At 37.7% G+C, this 20902-nt stretch overlaps 1 protein-coding gene across 1 annotated transcript in view; it reads right to left on the reverse strand.

The window, feature by feature from the left end:
* Camk4 (calcium/calmodulin dependent protein kinase IV) overlaps nt 1–20902 on the reverse strand; it is a 265408-nt gene that overhangs the window by 43065 nt on the left and 201441 nt on the right. The gene's annotated exons all lie outside the window — the stretch shown is intronic.

Below are 20902 nucleotides of genomic sequence, written 5' to 3' on the forward strand. Positions count from 1 at the left end.
CAAAATGAAAACAAATAAAATAAAATAAAAACTGAGTTAAAAAAAAAAACACAAAATTCAATTTAAATAGTTTAGAATCAATTCCCAGAATGGCATATTTACTCCTTAGTGACTATTACATGATAATCTAATTATATAATACGTTTACTATATTTAGCCATATAACCATCATAGTTGGAATTATTATACAAAGTAAAGGTTCTCTATACTGAAAATTTTCTAGTTTATATCTAAAATGTATAGTTGCATGCATAATTTTAGCAACTGTGATGGTTTATGCTGACTGTCTGTCACAGAACCAAGGACCTAGGAAACCAGCCTCTAGGAATGCCTGTGAGGATAATCCAGATAAATTAACCCCTGCCATGCATGTGAGGATAATCTTGATCAGGCTGAGGACCACATGATGGTTCCTTGAGCTGGAGTGGGGTGAGAACAGACACTTACTTCCCTGTATGTCCTGACTGTAAATGAAATGGGACAGCTGCTTCCTGTTCCTGCTGCCAAGCCTTCCTTGCTAAAATGGACTGTAATCTCTTACTGTACTGAAACATAAACTCTTCTTCCCTTAAACTGATTTTAAAAAATGTTTTATTTATTTATTTGAAATAGAAAGAGGCACAGGAAGAGAGAGAGAGAGAGAAAGAGAGAGAATGGATGTGTCAGGGCCTCTAGCCTCTGCAAACGAATTCTAGATGCATGTGCCACCTTGTGCATATGGCTTACATGGGTCCTGGGAAATCAAACCTGGATCCTTTGTCTTTGCAGGCAAGCACCTTATCCGCTAAGCCACCTCTCCAGACCTTAAACTGAGTTTTGCAAGCAAGTTCCTTTAACCACTGAGCCATCTACTCAGCCCCTAAACTGATTTTTGTCAGGTATTTTGTCCCAGGAACAAGAAAGGTAACTAATATAGTTCATAGGTATTTTATAGCTTAAAGATCATTTCTACAAGCTGGGTGTGGTGGCACACGCCTTTAATCCCAGCACTCGGGAGGCAGAGGTAGGTGGATCGCCGAGAGTTCGAGGCCACCCTGAGACTACATAGTGAATTCCAGGTCAGCCTGAGCCAGAGTGAGACCCTACCTCGAAAAAAAAAAAATCATTTCTACCAGTTCTACTTATTGTATTTTGCATTATTTTGTAAAATTCTATGTAATCACATACTACCCCTTTTTCACCCTAAATGTTTATGTCCACCCAAACCCCATTCTCCAGTGAAGTCCATGTTTCAAAAGTAAGCATCAGTTTGAGCTTTCTTTTTTTAAAAAAAAACTTTTTTGCTCTATGCATTTATACTCATGGACTGTATATCTTCAAGGAGATATCTCTGATTTTCTAAGTCTTTTTGTATCAATATATTATTGTATGAATCTTTTCATTCCTTTTTCACCTACTAAACTTTTTAAGCCTTTTCTACCTATCACTTCTCCTTATTCTATTTAACTTTTTCATCCACTGTATTAGTTTCATTACAGTGAATTTTGCAGTTTATCAGGTGTCCTCTTTTCATTCATTTGCTTGATCCCTTGAGACTCAGTCCATCACTGAGCCCAGAGCTGCCATTTTTGGTCAGAATGACTGAGCACTGAGTCCCAGTTATCCTTGGTCTTCCTCTCATGCCCCATCGTTGTGTGGCAATTGCTCTTATGTTCTGAGCCATATTCCCAGGCCTAGCAATTGCTTTTTGAGACTCAGTCAAATTGATTTCAATTACAAAGCAAATGACAAGCAATGCAGTAATAAATACTCTAGTACTCATAGGTTTGGGTAGTTCTTCATATTTACTTTGGACAGATAATTGGAAACAAGTTGGAAGTGAAGTGAGGTCAAAGGTATAAAGATTTTTATGCTTGTGTGTGTAACGTAGTGAGGTATGTGGGGGGGTTACGCACATGTATGTGCTCATGTGGTGCCCCATCTCCTGCATGAAGCTGGGTATGCTCTCCTGCAGTGTCTGGACTGGAACTCTGGGCATCTTGCTCCATCACATTTTCACCTGTTCTTATGTAAGCTGGAGACTTAATAATCTCAGAATTTTCTGCCATTTTTTTTTTAAGAGTTCCAAAACTTCTCGAGTCTCTCTTCTACAGTACTGAGGTTCCACTATGTACATGGTCACACTCACCTGCTTATGCGGTCCTGTGGGTTGAACCTGAGCTGTCTCTTGGGCCCTCATGCTTGCACAAGAAGTGCTGAGCCACCTTTTCAGCCCAAGTTTCATTTAAATATATTGTGTAAAATCACTTTCCTAAAAGGCACCTTTTGCTGACTGGCATGTAATGATTAACTGGTTTTATTTAATTTGTCTTTTTCTGTTCCTAATGTAGTTGAGTTTCTTTTTAAATGCTTATTGGCTGTTAATGAATTGCCCATTCATGTTAATTGTAATTAATTTTGGGGGGGTATAAATTACAGTTTTCTAAGGTCTAAGCTGGGGAAGGTAGAAGTCCCAAATTGGAGATAAGTCTAAAATTTTGTTCTTTCCTTACTTTAGTGACTGAAAAGGGTATGGAAATGACCTAATTTTATTTTATTTTTTATTTGCAAAGTAGAAAAATATGTAGTTTGCTCATTAGGTCTAGCTCATTCACATTAGTTGATGACAGCTATAGATACTATCATATACACTAAGTACTTGGTGTAGCTCGAAGCTGTTTCAGACATGGTAACTCACTTAATCTTTGCAACAGCTCTGAGGTCAGTCATCTAATGTTTAGCCAATAAAAAACTGAACACAAGAAGGTAACATTCGTGTGGTGGTGCATCTAGAATTTGTAAATTACAGACTAAAGACTTATCCACTTGGCATTAAAACCCACTTCTGTGCCTGTTACCTAGTTCTCAAGGTGCTACTCAATAACTACTGACTATCTGAGTGATTCAGAGAAACATATGAAAAGAAAATAAAAATGGTATAGAGGATGGAGGAGAGGTGTAAGAAAGTAATGACAACAGGCAAGATGAGAAGTGAGAGAATAATATAAAGCCATGATTGATCTCCCATCATCCCCAGAGAAAACTTGAATATCTTCAAGAGGGAAATATACTATACTTTTATATAAACTGGGTTTGTTGGGGAAGATATATCTCAGAACTTTAAGACATTCCTAATGACTGAATACTTTGACACCTATAGAAAGGTTCAATCCCCCACTCCAAATCTTTCTTAGTTTAGACACTCCATTGTTTTAGAAAGAAACTAATGCTAAACTAGTAATACAATAACAATAATGAATCAAATGACCTGGCAAGTTTTGGTTTTTCAAGCATCAATTATAGGAACATTCTCATTAAATGTCATTCTCAGGCATTTAAAAGATATTTTTAATGTGACTTATTTATTTATTTATGTGTAAGCAGACACACACACACACACACACACACACACAGAAAATGGGAGCACTGGGGCCTCTAGCCACTGCAAATGAACCCCAGATGCATGCACTACTTTGTGCATCTGGCTTTATGTGGGTGCTGGACAACTGAGCATGGGTCACTAGCTTTGCATGCAAGCTCCTTAACCACTGAGCCATCACTCCAGCCCTCTCAGGCATTTTTGAACAGAAATTGTAACTGTGTTCTAAGTGCAAATCAAAAAGTAACAACAGAAGGAAAAATACTTTGCCATTCTATAAAGGAGAGCTAACTTGATGAAAGAAGGAACATTTCTGAGAATATAATAAAATTAGAAGCTATGCATTCCTAAGGAACAAACTTGAAGACAAAAGTAAAATGCTAACAGTCCTGGTCCTCACTTTAAAAAATATACAAAGAGATTATCTGCTATAAAATATTTATTGTGGAAAGGACCCAAGATTCACCAAAATGACCAGAAGTAGAGAAAGCCTAAGACTTAGTACTGGAAGAGTCATCCTTATCATATTCACCAGAGCTCAGAGAACGCTGTGGAGGAAGCGGCAGAAGGAATATGAATGCTGCTCTCCCTGCCAGCACATTCTTTGTGGAGATGGAGCAGACATTGAGGAGACTCCAAACTTATTGAAACAGAAAATAAGAGGCTGCCAAGATCTCAACAGTAAGGGAGATTTTAAAAAATATTTTACTTAATTATTAATTTGACAGAGAAAGAGGAAGAGAGAGAGAGAGAGAGAATGGGCACGCCAGGGCCTCCAGCCACTGCAAACGAACTCCAGATGTGTGTGCCCCTTTGTGCATTTGGCTAATGTGGGTCTTGGGGAATTGAACCTGGGTCTTTTGGCTTTGCAGGCAAATGCCTTAACAGCTAAGCCATCCCTCCTGCCCAAAAGGAAGGATGATTTTATCACACCCTCCAAGGCTCAGGGCACATTGCAGAAGAGAGTACATAAAGAATGTAAGAGACACAGGTAGATAAGCATTCTTTGTGGCACTGACCTTCCTACATAAACCAACTGGTGCATTCATGACCCCTCAGTACTGCCTGATACCTCTATAGTAACAGCATGGCTCTGAGCCCATCAACATTTTTCCATGAAGAGCTGGAGGAAAAAAGGAAGAAAACAAAGTAGAGAAAGGACACCTTGCAAGATGAGCATCCTCAGGGGATGGGGCAGTTGAGAGGGGACAAAAGAGGATAATGGGATAGGAACAAAATCAAGTTACTGCATGTTCATAGATCAAAGTTCCCATTTATTTAAAAAAAAATGAGTTTAGTAATAAATACTTCCTTTTATTTTCAAACTAGATTTTAAATAAAATTTACACCTTGAATCTCATGAAGCGCTAATCTCACCATTATGGTCACTGCACATGAAGATCAGTTAGAGGGAAATCGTTCCTCAACATTGATGGTGGGAAAATGTTCACAGACATTTGACATACTCATTAACGACTTAGTGCTAGTGATAGAGAAATATCCAGTACAGACAAATAATAGCCTTTTAACACATTACTCATTTTGGATATAGTTTGTTTAAATCATGGACATCCTACACTACAGATGAAGTCACTAGAGAAAATCAACAATAACTGCACATTATAGAATAAACCAAAGTTTAATGTAATCATAACAAAAACCAAACAAAAGTAAGTAATCAGAATAAAAATCTAAATGACATTTTGGAAAAATCTTTATGTTGGTGTAACAATTCACTGAGACAGAAATAATAAGTGTGGCAATTGTAACACCTGACCATTTAAGCTCATCTAGACAAGTGGCAAACCTTACTGGAGAAATAAATGTGAGTGCAAGTAACCAGGTGTACACAAATCCGGAAAATCTTATGGGATAAACAGAAGGAGAAGGAAAGAGAGGAAGAGTTGGAGTCAAGGAATCACAATTTACTGGCTCATTTTGTTTTGAGGCATAAAAAATATGTGATGAAAAATATAAGTTAATGTGCAGAGTAGATTAGATAGAAAACAAATAGACTTTTAGGGACTTCCTATTAATAAATTAACTGGTGACAAGAGCATATCTTTCCTGAATTCTATTTTAAAATCATACATGCACTCTTTTAATTAATAGTTGATATAAGAAATAAGCATATTAATATTTACAAGGTATTTTTAAAAATATTTTTAATGCATACATAATATTGATGTAAATAGTAAATGTAGTTAGGTCAGAAATACTTTACAAGTCTTTGATTATTTTTTGTTTAGCTCAGAACAATTTCATGAGAGGTGCTTTGGGGACAAGAGACCTGAATATACTATTTATTATCCATGTGAATGAAACACTTTGTCTGCTCTCTGACCATGGGGTTTTTCTTCTGCAATGCTCACAAGTAACCACAAGAAATGAAGTTGAGATATGGAATGCAAGCTATGGGGACTCTGTCATTGATGTTTCATGTCCCTTGTAAGATAATCACCTTTAGAAATCCTTTGAGATTTAGAAAATTTTCTCTTTCTTGTATCACAGGCTATATTGATCAGAAAATACTTTCTTTATAAGTCATCATGCTTTCTCCTTCTGTTTTTTGCCTAAAAACTCAATAGAAAAGAAGTTTCAAATTTAGTATCTAAGCGAATTTGTTTCCCTCTCCACTATTCTACTGTGTGTGTGTGTGTGTGTGTGTACATGCACACACATGCATGTGTCACTGGGGAATGAAACAAGATCATGCTAGGAAAACACTTATACCATTGACCTACATTCCCAGCCATCTCTACTTTCCTTTTGATTCATTTTTCTACTTTAATGGAAATTTTGTGGGCCTTTCAATTTGATTGACCACAGACTCTCTACCCACAAAGATGTACTATAATACAGAGTATATCATATGTTATCTTTTTTCTTCATCCTCTTCACTGGTTGAAGTGTACCATGTACAGAATTTGCTATAAATATGTTTATATTTTATAGTGAGGATGATTGGAATCTAAAAGAGAATAGTTTGTTGTAATTAGGGTTTGAAATAGTCTTACTATAGTTTGTCAATTGTAAAATAAGGTACTAAAATGCATACTTGTCATAGCCCTGCCTGTTTGCCTATGCTCATTTGTCCTGGAAATTTCTGTATTTCCTCAAGAGCCATCCCTCAGTGGTCCTTAGGTCTGGTGGATCCATGCCTTCCTGCTTCCTATGTAACACTGCCTGGTTACTTCACCTCTTCTGTCCCCTCTTTCTTAGTTTCTTCACATAAATGTGCTCTAGACTAAGTGCAACAGTCATCAAAAGGAAATAAGAAAAACAAACAACTACTCCCCTACAGGGGTCTCAGTCCCACACACAGTCAGCCTGCTCATTCAGCATGTCAACCATCCTGACAATCTGGTCTCCAGTCTTCTCCTTTAGTATTCAACACACTAGAAAACACACACACACACACACACACACACACACACACACAAATTTTCTTTTTTTAAAAAATATATTTTATTTATTTATTTATTTGAGAGAAAGGAAGAGGCAGAGAGACAGAAAGAGAGAGGGAGAGAATTGAGCATGCCAGGGCCTCCTGCCACTACAAAGGAACTCCAGACGCATGCGCCCCCTTGTGCATCTGGCTTACGTGGGTCCTGGAGAATCGAACAGGGATTGACAGGCAAATGCCTTACCCGCTAAGCCATCTCTCCAGCCCAACACAAATTTTCTGATTCATCTTGCACCTGACCACATTGACTGGCAGTCTGTGCTTTAGCCTCCTCTCCTCCTGTTCTCTTCACTGGCTGCCTGACTTTCCTTTCTTCACTGTCCCCCACCATGACTCAGGCCATGACTCTGTAGGATCTTCCTCCTTGATGGTCCATGTAGCTCCCATTCCCACTCCTTCTCCTTCTTCAGCCATCCCCCATGCTCTCTCAGTTACTCTGATAATCAGCTTAGGAGTCAGGTTTGCCACTTCCAATACTGCTCCTCTTAGTCCATGCTCCAAGTGGTCACAAGAGCAGTGTTTAAAAGGTACAAGTCTAGTCATGGTCTTACTTAAACCTTTCAATATCTTTCCACCGACTTTTTGGCATGTAGGTTGGTAGCAATGCACTTTATTTTATTTTATTTTATTTTATTTTATTTTATTTTATTTTATTTTATTTTATTTTATTTTATTTTATTTTATTTTTCAGAACAGGAGCCAGGAAGACTCTCTAAATAAATGAAGAAAGGTGACAGGGGTTAAAATAGCAGTGACGCTGAGAAGTTGCAAGAGCTCACCATGCCTGGAGAAAGCAGGGCCCCATAAGAGGTGATGCCCCTCCTGTTCGGCCACTGCTGTGAGGTGGGGCTGAAGACCCTATGTTGTTATTGTTTCTGTTTTGTTTTTTTTTAAAGGCAAAGCAGAAATTCAGAACTTTTATGTAAAATATCCCAAATTTTTAATGTTGGTAACTAAGTTAAAAAGTGTGTAACACTTTTCATATACTCTGCACAATCCAAACAAAAGACTCTTTGATGTGTGATTTTTGCTTTGTAATTTAAAACAGGGTTTGGCATTCAGTAGGTGCCATTCGGTAGACTCCTCCTTTTTCATGTTGGTGAGGGTGCTCTCCCTGCCGGCTCATCTGCTGTTATCTCTCAGAGCACACTTATCTACCTCCTTCCCTCTGTCACCTTTTAGAACACAGTGTACATGAATGTAAAAGAAACTGTGCGATGGGATTCTGATCTGTTCTCTTTGTCTTATATAAGCTTTAGCTATATTACATAATTAGTCAGAAGTAATTTTTTTTTTAAAGTACATTTAAGGACTGAGGAGAAGGAACAGTTGGTAAAGTGCTTGTGGCACAAGCATGGCAACCCAAGTCTGGGATCCTATCCCTCCCCACCCAGCATGGTGGCACTTCCAGCACCGGAATGGCAGAAGCAGGGAGATCCTTGTGGATTGCTGGCTAGATTATCTAGAAGAATCAGTGTGCTCTGGGTTCAGCAAGAGGTGCTGTCTCAAAGATCAAGGTGAAGAGCACCTAAAGAAGACAGCCTACACCTTGACCTCTGGCTTCTCTTGTGCATGTGCACTCCTCTGGCATGCATTCACCCACAATCATGCACACACAAAGCACGGGCCCCCCCCACATGCACATAAACACATACGTGTAATAGAAGTGCAAGGTGCATTGTGTGTCCTTATTTGAATGTCAACTGTCTGCTGAAAAGAATATGATATGGACAGAGTGGCTCTAAGATACATTTAACTGGCAACTATGGCTGGCCTCATATTTAAAAAAAAAAAAAAAAGAAATTAAGTTGTTAGCAGTTTAAGAGTACAAAGTTCATCCCATGCTGGTGTCTTAAAAAGGACAGTCTGTTTACAATTGTTTCTTAAACTTCAAGACTAATTTATCTAAACATTTATGTGTCAGTTCCGATTAGATATCTAGTAGGCACCTCCCTCAATTTTGCTGTCTAAAACTGAACTCTTGGCATTCTCTAGCTTGCTTCTAGTTTTTCCTGCTTCTAAATATGCCATCTCAGTTAACAGATGCCCTTCTCAATCTCACTACCTCCATTCAATTCACAACTAAGTTCTGATCGTCTTAATTCTATTTAAAATTTTTAAAATTTATTTTAGAGAGAGAAAATTTGCAGAGCAGGGCCTCAGCCACCGCAATCAAACTCTAGATGCTTGAGCCACCTAGTGGGCATATGCGACCTTGTGCTTGCCTCACCTTTGAGCTTCTGGTTTACGTGGGATTTAAAGGGTTGAACATGGGTCCTTAGGCTTTGCAGGCACGCACCTTATCTGCTAAGCCATCTCTCCAGCCATCACCTTAATTCTAACATGTTTCCCAAAGCCGGGCGTGGTGGCGCACACCTTTAATCCCAGCACTCTGGAGGCAGAGGTAGGAGGATCACCATGAGTTCAAGGCCACCCTGAGACTCCATAGTGAATTCCAGGTCAGCCTGGGCCAGAGTGAGACCCTACCTCGAAAAACCAAAAAAAAAAAAAAAAAAACCAAACAAATAAATAAATAAACATGTAAAAATAAAACAAAGTGTTTCCCGCGTGGTCTGGCTGCTGTACGCCATGGCCACGCTCTCAGCAGCTGTGCTGCCTTCGACTTTCGGAGTGCTTCCTTCAAACTATTCTCCGCATAAAGCACAGAAAATCTTTTCATGTATTCTCCCTGGGAAACAACTCAGTGGTTTCCTATTACTTCAGTGTGCCCTGTGAGGCCTTGACAACCTGGCTCCCCTGCTCTCGTCTAGCCTCTTAATCCACCACGTTCCCCTTGGCTTTGTGCTACCACACTGACTGCATATAAGCTCTTCAAAACCCATTATCTCTTCCCCACCACTGGGCTGCTCGGGCTGCCTGACTGTGTGTTCCCTCCCCACCTGAGAGGCTCTCCTCATCCTCAGGTCTCAATTGTAAGGCCACTTCCTCAAGACACCCATATCTGTCCATGCAAACAGACACCTGTCCCCCTCTTATGTCCTCTCAGTGAAACTTCCTGTTTCTCTTGATTGCAGGTGCTTTTCTTTACGCATCTCCCACTCATGATATCTCCAGTCTGAAACTCCACAAAGATAAGGAAAACACCCATATGCCACATTTTTGAATTCATAGTATGTATCCAAGAAATGCATTTTAAATGATTCATGAATAACTAAACTTTCTCACAGATTGCTGCAGTGCTTTACTTTATAGTCACTAACTTGCAAGAAGAATGGTAGGTAATCAGAATGTTTTATTTATTTGCCATTAATCATTTATAATAGAAGTTGAAGCTGACACATAGGAGGCCTGGGCTTACACTGTGGTAAAACATTTCTGCAGTCACATCACCTTGATATATTTAGCTCAGGTAAGGCCTTCAGACTCCCTGTGCTTAGAAAGCATGTACAATGGTTGGGTAGCCATGCTTAGTCTCCTCAAAGGCGTTCACTGGGTATTGGGCAGCTGAATCAAATTTGCTTGAGCCTGAACACATGATTAGGAGAAAGAGCTTTGTCTTTCAGAGGACATTTTGGATAACTGCCTAACTAGTTTTTGTTCTGTTCTGGCATGAAGTTGGTAGTGATGGCTGAATTAATTTTCTCATATTCTTGGAAAATGATCAGAAGATTCAGCATAATGCATGTCTCAGGAGAGCTTTGGAGAACAGATACTGCATTCATGTTAGTTCTATCTTCCACTTCCTCCATGTTTGAAACACTCAGCAATTATACTTAGCAGTATAATAACATGGAAGTGATGTGGCAGATGGAAAGTCAAATGGTTAAAAGACACTCGTGTAAGCAGCTTTACCAATACACAAGTGAGCACCAGACAAACTCAATGTCCTCTGCTGATAACTGAGGGCTCCCAGATGGAAGTGTTGGTGGCTGAGCCTGCTGCTGATCCAGCAGATAATGTTTGTAAATGTGCAATGCTGTGGATAAAGCAAACCTTCTCTTGAAAACACTTGATGGGGTAGGAAAAGATGTTGGTGGAAAGGAGGGTTATTGGTGCTTCTAATTAGAGAAACCTAGAACAGAGGTAACAAAAAACACTAAGATCTGAATTCTCATCCAGTTCTCATTTCTGACTGTGGCATGACTCTCCAGGTTTACTCAACCAGATGTGGGCTAGACATTCATTCTGCTGTCTATTCAGACATGTGTATTTCATAACATTTTGTTAAATGCATGTGTCTTAAAATCAATTATATGACACCAGTTTTACCTGTACCATGTTCTATTATTTTAACTCAAAACCTAATTAGATTCATTTAGTTAAAATTTTAATGAAATACTTATCATAACTTTCAACAGCAATCATTAAATGAATGGTAACACTTTCAACTCGGCGTGGTATTAAAAGAATAGTAAGTAGCTGTGCCCAGATACAAATTTTGTACTGACAGAATATTAGTATATAAATAAAACAGAAGTAATATACAGGTAGTCAACAAATGAATAGTATAAAAATGTATTTGCATATAGGATTAGAGCAAATGCACCTTGAGGGGAAACTCCCTGAGGGCACATTGAGGACTGTAAAGAGGATATCCATGTGATGAATTCATTTTCTCATTTTCACTCTATGGAGCTATGTTTCAGAAAAGATGATGAAGTTTTAGGCTACAGAAATGTCTGGGTTAATTAAATAAAGGTAGTATTCAGGGAATAATGTATAGTTTGAGAAAAGTTAAAAAAAAATGGTTGGTAGTTACAAAGAGAAAAGCAGCAAGTAAGTTTTTGCTGTTGGGAAGCAACTATCAGGCACAAAGGAAATGTGGAGGGGCACGCACAGTCTGGCCCTCCACAGAGGCTGAGCTCTTAATGCCCAGAGAAGCTTACTGGGCGGGACTATGGAGGAAAGAAGTAACTACTCCACCCTCAGGCAAAAAGGCCCACTTCTTCTCAAGGATGAGGAGACAAGGTTATTGAAGATGACTGTTGGGTTAGAGTGATGACTCAGCAGTTAAGGTACCTGCCTGTAAAACCTAATGACCTGGGTTCAATTCTCCCATTCCAGATGTCCAAAGGGATGCATGTATCTGGAGTTCATTCACAGTGGCCTAAGGCCGTGGAATGCCCACTCATGCCTATTCTCCCTGTATCTATCCTTTTTTATCCTTCTCTGCTTGCAAATAAATAAAAACATTAAAAAAATCGATTGTGTATGCTTTAAGTTATAGCATATAGCACATGCTCTAGACACTATAAAATAAAAGTGGACATTTGGAATGTAATAGAGAAAAACAAAAATAGCATTTGCATGCAAATGAAAGGTAAATCAAATATTAAAATGAGTGAACTACATACATTTAAAAAACATTGATATCAAAACCTATAGAAATGATTTGTAAATTAAGTATGCATCAAAGTAGAATGTGAAATTACAAAAGAAAGAGAAAACCCCCAAGTCTCTTTTACCATTCATTCTTTTTTGAAAAGGCAGCTTTCAAATGCTCAAATTCTCCTTTAAATACAACTGCCCTGAATTCAGGGATGTCTAGACATGCAATTAAACTCTCTCTATGGTCCTAACAAAAACTGTGTCATTGTGTAATGAAAGCTACTACATGGTAATTTTGTTTAATCACAGCTCTGCTATGTTCGATGGGTTGTGTGTGGTTAATTGATAATGTCTCAAGACTTGGTAGGAGGAAGTTTGAATCTCTTTAAGAATCTTTCAGGGCATAAATGAGCCAATCATTAAAGAGAGAAAACAGTGTTCTGGCTGCAGCCTTCCTACTGGGAAGGAAAATTTAAAAGCTGCATGAACTTTTCTATTCTTCAGAAAGTTGAGAATCAATACATACACCTAAGTAGAATTTAAGAGTGAGTACTCCATTTTTGTATCATGTCAACCTTGGAGAGATGCCACTTCCATTGTCTTCATTCTTGACTTCTCCTCTGTATGGCTGTATAATTGTCCACAGAATAGATGAGAACCATTTTCTATGACCAGACCAGTAGGTCTGCTTAGGATGATCTTACTGGGGTGTGTGGTACACCTTGGTCTCATCTGCATCCCAAACCTGCATCTCACTGGCATCCTTACCTATGTCAGAGTTGCCATATTTACTCCCCAGTCCCTCACCAGCCTCAAACACTTAGTGATAACTCCACACATATATAATCATGTCACTAATTTGTTCTTTTCATTTACATTACTGCCTCTTTGTATACACATATTTTGTGTCACTACTATTTTAATCACCTCCATACAACCATCTACCTATATTCTAAATCATAGAGTAACTCAGGCCAGTTTTATTTATTCTGGAAGCAAAATCAAGTCACTTTAAGCTTAAGTCTCACTGTTGACAAGTTGAAGTCTAATTTCCCTGAGATAAACATTGAAAAGCCTTTTAGGATGCATCCCTAATGTATGGCTGCATATCCTTCTGGGACAATTGTTAATTGTTAATAAGCCACATGGTGTTATTATTCCTAAGTCATGTTATTCACATTTCCATTGGTTTTCAGGTAGTAATAATCTCTCATGCTACAAAATTTATTTTCCAAATATTCTCAAAATAGTATTACTTATATACTTTTGCAGAATTTTCCATTCCTCCATCTAGATGTGGAATCTAATTATCTTTCCTTCAAACTGGGTGGGGTTATAAGCAACAATGACTTCTGAGGTTACATTAAAATCATCAATATCTTGTTTTCAATGTTAAAAACTGGACTATCCTAAGGCCATAGTGCTGTTTGACATCATGCTATGTGATGGAGAAGTCAGATATAGTTATTTGTTACATATGACAGGTCACATGGGCAAGTCAGGTGTAGATTTTCTGCTTGACAGTCCCCTCTGTGGTCTCATGTAGCAGACATGATCAACTATCAGACTTGTCAGTGGTCACAACTCTAGATAATTCTCCTTTAGATATCAGGCTCTCAAGCATTGAGTCTTCTCAAGTAAGACCCCAGACTGTATGGGGCAGACATAACATCATTTCCACTATGTCCCATTTCAAGTTTGGAATCAGAGGATAGATAGCTACAACAGTTGTTTCAAAATGACAGTTTGGGAACTGGAAAGATTTCTCAGTGGTTAAGGTGATTGCCTGCAAAATGACAGTTTGTCAAGGCATCAGTAGTAACTAGAACACTGTATGACCCAGTTGACCACTACCTTCTCTCTGAAAACTTACTCGCCCCTCCACAGCAAAATCAATCATTTCCTCTGTCTTCCAGAGCATCTCCTTCACATTCCTGGCACAATACTTTGTTGCTGTAAGGAAGTATGCACTTGCCACTCAAAGTAAATGACATATTATGTAAGAGCTGGATTTGATATTTCACCTTTGTACCCATGAACTTTAGGCCAATCACTAAGGTGTAACAGGTTTTTGATAGATGGTTTGAGAAATAATGCACGAAAGCAGTGAATGATCAGAATTACCATCTGGATGAAGCTCAATAGCAAACATCAATGAACAGACACAACACACCAAGGAATAGCTAGAATTTACTTGGAGGTCCAGCAATCTGTGCCTAATACATATTCATTAAATAAGTAAAGTTGTTGGAGGCCTGAGCTAGGCCAGGATGGATGAGCTTTGATGAGAACAGATGTTGTATGTTCATAGCTTTACAAGGCTCTGTGGGCAAGTTTAAATCTCTGTACTCATCTTGCTCTTTGTTAGGCATTAGCAGCATCTGCTTTTGTCTAGCAGGCTGGGCAGTCAAATGCAACACTAATTGATGCATTCCACTGTGTGAATCTATGCTAGTATCTCAGGTCTCCTTGTGAGGAACTGTATCTGGTAGGGCATGGCTAATGAAACCTTTGTTTTCCTTGTATTTTTGAAAGCTTTTCCACTGAGCACAGCATATCAGTGCATATTTCGTAGTGCTTTGATGATGTTGTTTTACCTTCTCTTATTGCACCATTTCTGATGAGAAATCTGCTGCCACGTTTTATCTTTGCACCTCTGATAGGTCCTTTTTCTTGCTCTGTTTTTATGTGGTTTATCTTTCACTTTTAAGAAAATCAAGTATGGTGATCCTGTTGCAATATTTTTCATGTCCCTTATGTTGATATCTGTTAAGATTCTTGGATGTGTCACTTATAAATGTAATCAAGTTTAGAAGGTTGTAGGAATCATTTCTTTACAACTAATTCTACATGCCATCATTCTCCATCAATTCTAATTTTACATATTGGGATTGTTCCTTACATTAGAGATACTGTTTCATTTTTCTTTGACTTACCTATAATAGTTTTTTTTTAATTTTTATTAACATTTTCCATGATTATAAAATATATCCCATGGTAATTCCCTCCCTCCCCACCCCCACACTTTCCCATTTGAAATTCCATTCTCCATCATATTACCTCCCCATTACAATCATTGTAATTACATATATACAATATCAACCTAGTAAGTATCCTCTTCCCTTCCTTTCTCTACCCTGTATGTCTCCTTTTTACCTTACTGGCCTCTGCTACTAAGTATTTTCATTCTCACGCAGAAACCCAGTCATCTGTAGCTAGGATCCACATATGAGAGAGAACATGTGGCACTTGGCTTTCTGGGCCTGGGTTACCTCACTTAGCATAATACTTTCCAGGTGCATCCATTTTTCTGCAAATTTCATAACTTCATTTTTCTTTACCGCTGAGTAGAACTCCATTGTATAAATGTGCCACAACTTCATTATCCACTCATCAGTTGAGGGACATCTAGGTTGGTTCCATTTCCCAGCTATTAAAAATTGAGCAGCAATAAACATGGTTGAGCATGTACTTCTAAGGAAATGAGATGAATCCTTTGGATATATGCCTAGGAGTGCTATAGCTGGGTCATATGGTAGATCAATCTCTAGCTGTTTTAGGAACCTCCACACTGTTTTCCACAATGGCTGGACCAGATTGCATTCCCACCAGCAGTGTAGAAGGGTTCCTTTTTTTCCACATCCCCGCCAACATTTATGATCATTTGTTTTCATGATGGTGGCCAATCTGACAGGAGTGAGATGGAATCTCAATGTAGTTTTAATCTGCATTTCCCTGATGACTAGTGACATAGAACATTTTTTTAGATACTTATATGCCATTCGTATTTCTTCCTTTGAGAACTCTCTATTTAGCTCCATAGCCCATTTTTTGATTGGCTTGTTTGATTCCTTATTATTTAACTTTTTGAGTTCTTTGTATATCCTAGATATTAATCCTCTAACAGATATATAGCTGGCGAAGATTTTTTCCCATTCTGTACGTTGCCTCTTTGCTTTTTTCACTGTGTCCTTTGCAGAACAAAATCTTTGTAATTTCATGAGGTCCTAGTGATTAATCTGTGGTTTTATTGCCTGAGCAATTGGGGTTGTATTCAGAAAGTCTTTGCCAAGACCAATATGTTGAAGGGTTTCCCCTACCTATAACAGTTTTTAATCCTATGCCTTCAAAGTGTACTACTTTTTGTATCTAACTGATTGACAACTTTGACAAACATATTTTTCCATCTTGGCTAATGCATTTACATTAAAGTTTCATCAATAGATGTTTGATTTCAGTCTTTTAAAAGTATGTTTTGAACTGGAGAGATGACTTAGCAGTTAAGGTGCTTGCCTGCAAAGCCAAAAGACCTAGGTTCGATTCCCCAGGACCCACGTATGCCAGATGCATCAGGTGGCTGGCGCATGAATCTGAGGTTCATTTCCAGTGGCTGGAGGCCCTGGTATGCCCATTTCCATTCTCTCTTTCTCTCTCTCAAATAAAATGTAAAGAAAATACTTTTTAAAAATATCTTTTATAAGCCTATTTAACATTCTACGTTTTCCTCTACTTCCTCAAATATGTGGGATATAATTAAATCTGTCCCATTCTGTCTTCTGGGCACTCAAACTCTTCCTTTCCCTAGGTGAGGTTCACACATGTTTCTAATCTGCAGCTCTTTCCCCAGCCTTGGACAGTTTCTCACATTCCAGGGCTGAACAGAACTCTGTTGGAAACTTGAAGGCTAGGCACATCTGTAGCTTTCCAAAGATCTCTCTCTAAACAGCTTGTCTTTGGCAGTCTGCTCTATAAAGCCTATCTCCTTGGGCACCCAGACCCTCAATTTTGTCTCGTCATCTCAGGAAGCTTTAGTGTCCGTTTGATCTCCCCCTCCCTCTGTTGAGTTCTCTTTCCCTCTGTTGAAATCTTGATTCATTTCAGGCAATTATAGTGATCATGGGGTTAGTTCTCCTTTCCCAGGAATTGCTATCCTGGGCTGAGTGGTGTCCTATATCTAAAACTTACCTTTCATGTATTTCTTATCTTAAGTTTGGTTATTTCATCCAAAGGGATAAGTTTCCTTCTACCTTATTGTAGTCATATGTTGTCAGTATTATTAAGTAACATTTTCTTGATACCTTAAAATTGGAATTACCCACACTTGAGATCTTTTTAACCTTATTACTGCTACTGGTATTGGTATACTAATAAATGCAGTTAAAGCTATGAAAGAATGAATGATGACTAAAGAAATCCTGTATTTAATTCAATATTAATTGAACTCTACATGGAATTTAATATTGATGAACATTTCCATCATATTCACCCATAATTTTCCAAGATTTCTAGCAGCAAAGTATGAAAATTATTTCAATTTGCTCATAGGCTAGTAAGAATTTCTTCTCTTTTTGTGGGCCCATGGGAATGTTAGAGAACAGTGCAGATATGAAATGGTTCCAAAATTCCAATGGTATAGAGGAAAAAATAATCTTAACAAAAAGTAAAGGCAATATAATACTTGGATTGGACACAATCACCTTGTCTCACTCTAGCCCAGGCTGACTTGGAATTCACTACATAGTATCAGGCTGGCCTCAAACTCACAGTGATCCTCCTTCTTCTGTCTCCCAAGTGCTGAGATTAAAGGTTTCCTATCACAACTGGCTGATAATTCTTAAATATATTAAAATATATTTATAATAATTAATAAGTTTAAAATGTGTAACACTTTATAACAAATATATTAAAATAAAAATATTAAATACTAAATCAATTATTTCATGCAAATTACAGGCTATATTTTATCCTAAGTAAAGAATACTTATCCATTTTATATTCAACTATTTGGATAATAGTTATGTAATTTATAAAAATGTATTTAAGTTCTATTGATACAAAATAGAGTAGGTATATAATAATTATATAAATATATCACTGAAACAACCTATTTAAGGGATTGATGTAGGGGATTCTTTTATATTAGTAAATTTTCACATTCTCATAGCAATACTAATAGTGCACTTAGTAACAAAAATATTTTCATATAGTATCATGACTATATATTCATTAATATCCTGCATGCATCACAACCACAGGATAATGGATTTTGAAAGTTTTAGTCATAAATAAATGATGAATGTTTGAGGAAATATACATTTAATGTGATTTAAATATTATACAATGTATACCTATATCAAAACCAATTACCTGGTACCGCTCTAATAGGAATAATTTTTGTGTTTTTATCAGTTTAAAGTTAATTAAAATAATTCAGGCCAATGCCTCTGAGAATAATAGAATTGTTCAGAGTTTCTCTATATTCTATGGCAATTATAAAGCCTCTCATTCCTTATAGAGAAATGTGACAAAAAGACTTATTATGTTCTATGATATTGAATTTAAAAGGATAAAAAACAATTTCACCAAATTCTGAAGGCTTCAATATGTCAAATTTGAAGTTACCTCGGAAGATTTAGTTTACAGTAATTTTAGATAATCAAGCATAGGCTTCATAAGTGGAGGCCAGAGGAGAACATTAAGCTCAGGAGTTTTGTGCAAGAACCCTTTCATTAGATCACTTTTGCTAGCCCTAGCATTCTTCCAGTCTCTACTCCACACAGGACTGGGGTCATATGTTTGTGGTCATGTCCAAATGTTTACAAGGGAAGTTGAGCTCAGGCAGTCTCAGACCCACTTGGGTCCTCGTGTTTTGGGGTGCTGTGCCGTCTCCCCAACCCCCAGGCAAGGGCTTTGAAAGCTTCTCTAAGAGTATTAAGGCTAGTGGAGACCTTAGGGTGTTAGAGTTGAAATCTCAAACTCAATTTCTTCTAAAGCACATTATATAAGTGAAGTGAGCAAAACACATACTTGAGTGTTGTATTTGACAACTTTTTTGTAGTACAACTATGTGGATGACACTAGGATCTGATTGGTCCTGGAGTTCATAGTCTGAATCATGGGGCCTGAAAAAGGGAGAATGGATAAGGCTAAGTGGAGAGAGCATACCTTTACCCCAAAGCTTTTTGCACATCTGAGCAAGTTTATAGGGTTTTGAAGCTGAGTTTCTCACCATTTTACTCCAAAAGGTTTGATGTTCAGAGTGAAAGAAAATTCTCTAACAGGGCTAAAACATTTGTCATCCATCTTGTGTAAAGTCCCTTCAGACAATGCTTTATTGATATCTACTCTGATCTTGACTATTTCTTGGTGTCTACTGGGTTTGGGCTTCTCATCTGGTTGTTTTTCTGGCATCTTAAACTGTGTCATTAGATTGTTTATTTGAACTCACTCTGAATTATTAACACACACACACACACACACACACACACACACACACACACACTTATGACCACAAACTTTCCTCTTCGGACTGCCTTGATTATATCCCAGAGAATCTGGTAGGACATTGTTAATTTCCTCCCTGAGTTCTTCAGTGATACAATGTTCATTCAAAAATATTTTGTTCAGTTAGTCTCAAAGTGTTTGTGTAGCTGCTGAAGTTTCTCTCATTGATTTCTAGTTTTATTGCACTGTGGTCTGATAGAAATGATCTCAAGGACTGTCCATTTAGTAAGGCTTACTTTGTGGCCTAGGATGCGGTCAGTTTTGGAGAAGCTTCCAGGTAGTGCTGATTCCCTATCTCTTGGATGGAATATTCCACAGATATCCGTTACATGTGGCTGGTCTCTGATAGGATTTAGCTCTGAAATATTTTTGCTGATAACTCATTTGGAGGACATGTCTAAATAGGTAAGTGAGGTATTAAAGTCTCCCACAAGTATCATGTCTGCACCTGTGTAACCTATTATAGCTTTTAATATTTGTTTTATGAATTTTCTAAAGAGGAATCTAATAGCATAGGAATCCATGAGTGGCATGTGAAATTAAAAAAAAAAAAAACTACAATAAAGACAATTATCAGCATAGGGAACATACATCCTACAGAATAAAAGATCTTTTCCAGCTATTCTTCTGTCAGGGGCTTGATATCTAAAATATATATAAAACTTAAAAAAATTAAACACCAAAAAAACACACGAAACTGCCAACTAATAAAATGAACACAGTTCTTAAAAGTAGAAACACAAATGACCAACAGATATTTAAAAAAAATATTCCCACATCCTTGGCTATCAGAAAAATGAAAATTAAAACAACTTTGGGATCTATTTCACTCCAGTCATAATGGCTTTCATTAAGGAACCCACTAATTTTTCAACAACAAATGCTGGTGAGGTTGTGGGTAGAGGGGAGCATTTATAAAAACAGCATTTATGAATAAAAGAAAAAAATGGTTTTTATTTATGAAGGGGATCTTTTAGTCATTGTTGCTTGGAGTGTAAACTGGTAAAGCCACTATAGAAATCCATGTGAAGGGTTCCCAAAAAGCTAAAACTTGAATCACCATATGACCCAGCTATAACACTTGTGGGCATAAATCCAAAGGACTTGATAGCCTACCACAGAGGTACTTACACATCCATTCTCATTGTTGCTCTTTTTGTAATGTTAGGAAATGGAATCAACATAAATGTATATCAAATGATGACAGATATGGAAAACGTGGCACATATATACACAATGGAGTTTTACTCAACTATAAAGAAAACTGAAGTTATGAAATTTGTAGGAGAATCAATGGAATTGGAAGTCCTAGAAAAGCAGAATTCTTCCAATCTGAAAAGAAAAAGCAACTATTGGAGATGCTTCTTTTGAGAAAAAGGAAATACAATGCAAGGAAACACCTGAGGGTGGGTTTGACATTCACCCATCCATTCTGCCTCTTCTGTTTGGGAAAAGCACAGAGCCTTTCCAACTTCTTCTGCTCTCTGGTAGGGGGTCGTTTTGAT

This window comes from Jaculus jaculus, chromosome 13 (assembly GCF_020740685.1).
Source record: "Jaculus jaculus isolate mJacJac1 chromosome 13, mJacJac1.mat.Y.cur, whole genome shotgun sequence".
Classification (NCBI taxonomy): domain Eukaryota; kingdom Metazoa; phylum Chordata; class Mammalia; order Rodentia; family Dipodidae; genus Jaculus; species Jaculus jaculus.